The sequence below is a fragment of the Echinops telfairi genome, unplaced genomic scaffold, assembly GCF_000313985.2.
Source record: "Echinops telfairi isolate 266 unplaced genomic scaffold, ASM31398v2 ScPeMD7_7469;HRSCAF=8507_1, whole genome shotgun sequence".
Lineage (NCBI taxonomy): Eukaryota > Metazoa > Chordata > Mammalia > Afrosoricida > Tenrecidae > Echinops > Echinops telfairi.
Genome location: NW_022111373.1, coordinates 7,909,818 through 7,914,443, shown reverse-complemented (window position 1 = coordinate 7,914,443; position 4,626 = coordinate 7,909,818).

Here is a 4,626-nt window from a genome sequence, read left to right as displayed (position 1 = left end):
ACTCTGCCCTATGTAGTATCTCTCTCTCGAGTTGGCATGGACTCAATGGCAGTGACTTTTTAAACAGTGAGAAAACGAATGTGTTGGATAGAGCCACCCACCTGTGGTCTTTCTGTTCCAGAAGATCTTACCTGGTTCTCTCTGCGACACTATAAGCTGGCCTATCGTTCATTTGTTGTTCTCAGACTGCTACCAGCCTCCTCCTAATTGCTTACCACGAACAGCTAAGCTTCTGGTAAGAGTATCCTTAGGCCTAAACTTGCCCTTGCCAAGTTCCAAACAATGGCCTTTCCTTACAGAGCGCTCTTCTGTCCTCCTGGCCTACCTCGTCTTCAAGGTAGAGCATCTGCACCACTGCTCCCAGGTGAGCGAGGCAACACTGTGGGCTTCGGTCAGCGCGACGACGCCCTCGGAGGACAGGTCGGGCACTGCACAAAGGCAGCTACCTCTAGTCTCCACCGACCTCTCTCAGAGCAGATTCTCCACCCTCATAAGTGACGTGGGTGGGGCCAAGGTGTTCCAGGTCCCTTTGGGGCCTGTCATACCTGGAGTAAACCTGCTGCTCTAGGACCCAGGGCTGCGTGGATGAAGAGCGTCCCAGACCTCTCTGTCCTCTGGCCTGGATAGGGCACCTGGAGGAGCACGGAGGGGGGGGGGAGGGGGGGGCAGGCGGAGTGGTCATGAGAATGACTAGTGACTTGCCCCTCCAGGGAAGAAACTGTAGCTTCACCCTGGGAGTAGTTGTCTTCTTGGCTGAGTCAGTTGGCCTAGCAGAGTCCCAAAGACAACTTGGACAGCCTATGTCAGGAGCCCTGAGAGCGCAAGGGTTACAGGCTGGGCTGCTAACCTCAAAGTCAGCAGGTTTTTTTGTTTTTAATCATTTCATTGGGGGCTCGTACAACTCTTATCACACTCCATCCATCCATCCATTGTGTCAAGCACTTTTGTACATCTGTTGCCATCATCATTCTCAAAACATTTGCTTTCTACTTGAGTCCTTGGTATCAGCTCCACATTTTCCCCTCCTTCCCCCACCCTCCCTCACGAACCCTGGATAATTGATAAATTATTATTATTTTTCCATGTCTTATACTGCCTGATGTCTCCCTTCACCAACTTTTCTGTTGTCCATCCCCCAGGGAGGTGGTTATATGTAGATCATTGTGATTGGTTCCCCCTTACTCTCCCACCTTCCCCTTCCCCTCCTGGTATCAATACTCTCATTATTGGTCCTAAGCAGTTTATATGTCATAGATTCCCTGTGTTTCCAGTTCTTATCTGTACCAGTGTACACATCCTCTGGTCTAGCTAGATTTGTAAGGTAGAATTGGATCATGATAGTTGGGGGAAGCATTAAAGAACTAGAGGAAAGTTGTATGTTTCATCGGTGCTATACTGCATCCTGATTGGCTGGTCTCCTCCCTGCAACCCTTCTGTAAGGGGATGTCCAGTTACCTACAGATGGGCTTTGGGTCTCCACTTATTCACAATGATATGATTTTTTGTTCTTTGATGCCTAATAGCTGATCCTATGGACACCTCGTGAACACACAGACTGGTGTGTTTCTTCCAGGTGGGCTTTGTTCCTTCTCAGGTAAATGGCCATCTGTTTATCTACAAGCCTTATCTAAGACCCCAGACACTATATCTTTTGATAGCCGGGCACCATCAGCTTTCTTCACCACATTTGCTGATGCACCTGCTTTGTCTTCAGCGATCATGTGGGGAAGGTGCCCATCATGGAATGCCAGTTTAATAGAACAAAGTGTTCTTGCATTGAGGGAGTACTTGAGTAAAGGCCCAATGTCCATCTGCTACCTTAATACTAAACCTATAAATATATGCACATAGATCTCTTTCCCCATTGTGACAAAGTCAGCAGTTTAAAACCATCAGCCATGCCTGGAGAGAGAGATGAGGCTTTCTTTTCAGGTGAAAAGTTACAGCCTTGGAAGCCCATGGGGACAGTTCCACTCTGTCCTATTGGGTTGCTACAAGTCAAAATTGACTGGATGGCAGTGAGTTTGGTTTTCCAGTTTGGTGATTCGTGAATGAGACTTTAAAAGCTAATACGCAGCCAACAAAGATGCAAGAATTTGTCTCTCCACGTCAGGAGCAGAAAAAAAACAGAGCGAAGAAAAGAAAAGCCTCAAAGAAACAATTCGTCCAAGGCCTCACGGCCCATTTACTAATGGCCAGCTTCCACTACCAAGGCTGCGATTGGGATCACAACAGAAGGGCCTGAACCACACAGGCTGATGTGTTACTTCCAGGTGGACTTTGCTGATGCCTCATTTAGATAGCTATTTTGTTTTGGAACAAGTGCCTCAGATCCCAGATGCGATTCTTACTGATAGCCAGGCACCATCTGGTTTCTTTGCCACCTTTTAGTATAGCACCATATTTTCAGTGACCTCTTTATAAGGGCGAGTATCAAGTAGGGCCATGTCATAAGAACTAATTGTTCTTATATTAGGGCTAGAATTAAGTCGGAGCCTCAAATCCATTCATCTATGAGAGCTTAAATTCCTAGCACCCAGTTTGCAGAAGGGTACGGATGATGGTGGAAGCCCCACCATCAATTTGCAGAGCCCCCACAAGGACTAGGCCTCTGTGCACCCCTTCTGATCACAGTGGAGGGATGGGAATAGCCTTGCTATCCGAGTGAGCACATTGTAAAGTCCGTTATGGCAGATGCAGTGAGGTTAAAATGTAACACCTTATCATTTGATCTCTCTTCTGGCCCATTTTAGAGTTGTTTCTGCTTTTAATCTTTTCCACTGTCTTTTCTATTGAAGTTTTTCTTTGTATTGTTTAGTCATTGTTGTTGCTTGCTTTCTGTTTGTGCTGTGCCTGATTTTCTGTACATGAAATCCAGCATGGGTAAATCTTTAGACAGTAACTGGTTTCATAATAACCTAGGGGCATGGCAAGGGGGGATGGGAGAAATGGATGCTAAAAACAAGGAGTCCATGAAAGAAGAAAACTGATTCTAGGCCGAAGGAGAAAGAGTTGTTGCCTAGGGGGCATTGAGTTTATGTTAATGGTGGTGGACTAATTTGGAAAAGGATATCAACCATGGTTGTACAGCACGGAGAGTATTATCAATGGCACTGAATGATACATGCAGAAGTTGTAGAATTTGGGGAATCTTTTGTTGTGTATATTTTTAACACAATTGGGAAGAAAATAATTACATGAATAATAATGAGTACAAGGAAGAAGAAAATGTTCTAGAATTGAATGTGGTGATAATTATACAGCTTTTCTTGATACGATTGAATTATTGAATTGTGTGACCTGTGGATGAAGTGCTTAATAACACTGTTAAAAACAGCAAATGGATTCTGAAATGGATTGTGGTGGTGATGGCACAACTCTCCTTAATAGAATTGAATAATTTGATTGTATGGCACATGCATTAGGTGCCAATACAACTAGTTAGAATAACTAGTACACACTGGGCTGGGGAATGTAGAACAGTTAAATACCATTGGAAGCGCCCCCCTCCCCCCCAAGGCTTAGTGGTCTGATAAAAAGGAATGGGATTCCTCTGACCAGACCTGCAGGCACTCCCAGGAGACCACTTTTCAGACAAGCAATAGGCTTATGAGGTGACCAATAACACTAGAAGGAACGTGCTCTTTAGAACAATGAACCGGCCCAGACCACTTGTCCAAAAACAAAATTCAGAAGTCAGGAAGGGGCACCAGAGATGGACGGGCGGAAACAAGGCGTCCAGGGAGGAAGTGGGAGGGATATTGTTACACCGAGGTGCCCGCACTTAGGTTGTTACAAAACGAATTATGCATCGACTGCCGAATGGGAAACAAATGTGCACAGGACGCTTTCCCAAACCACACGAAAATATTCCAGACATTTCTGAAATCGTTCCATATTTGGGGCTAGAATGAAAAAAAAAGAAAAGAAAAATGCCATCAAGTCGGTTCATCCGCACATAGTGACCTCAGGGGCTAGAACTGTTCCTTAGTCTGGCCCAGCTGTGCATCTTTAAGGGAGCGGACAGCCTCAGCACAATGTATTCTTTTTTGCACCGCGGTGTCAGACTCCTCGTGTGAAGGCACGGCCATTTGTCCCTCCCGTTTGAATGGAAGGCCGCTGGGACGAGGAGAGCTGTCTTGCGGTGTACAGATGAGCATTTCGACAGGGATGAGCTCCTAGGAGTGGAATTACAGGATCGGCTGCAGCAGCCCTGAGCTGGGAGGGCAGATGGGACGCCAACTGAGCGTGCCCCCCACATCGAGCCCCAGCCGCCCCAGCTGAAGGGTCCCGGGGCGGGGGACAGAAGAGGCGTTAGAGCCCCGGCCCGCCCCGCCCGCATCCGCTCGCGTGGAGCCGCGGAGTGTGGAGCGCGCCGGTGCTTGCTGCTCGCGTTTCCCGTCGGCGCGGGGATCGCCTCTCCTCCGCCGGGCCGGGCAGCCTCGCCGCCTGGGGCGGGCACCCGGCGCCCGCTGCGTCCGCCCGCGAGGCTGGGGTCCGCACCCGCTGAGCCTGGGGGCGGCGGGCCGTGGCCAGCACCGCGCGCCTGCAGGGGCTTCCGGGACGAGTGTGCGCTGCTCGCCCACCTGGCCCGGGCCGGACCCGGCCTCCGGCGCGCAGACACCA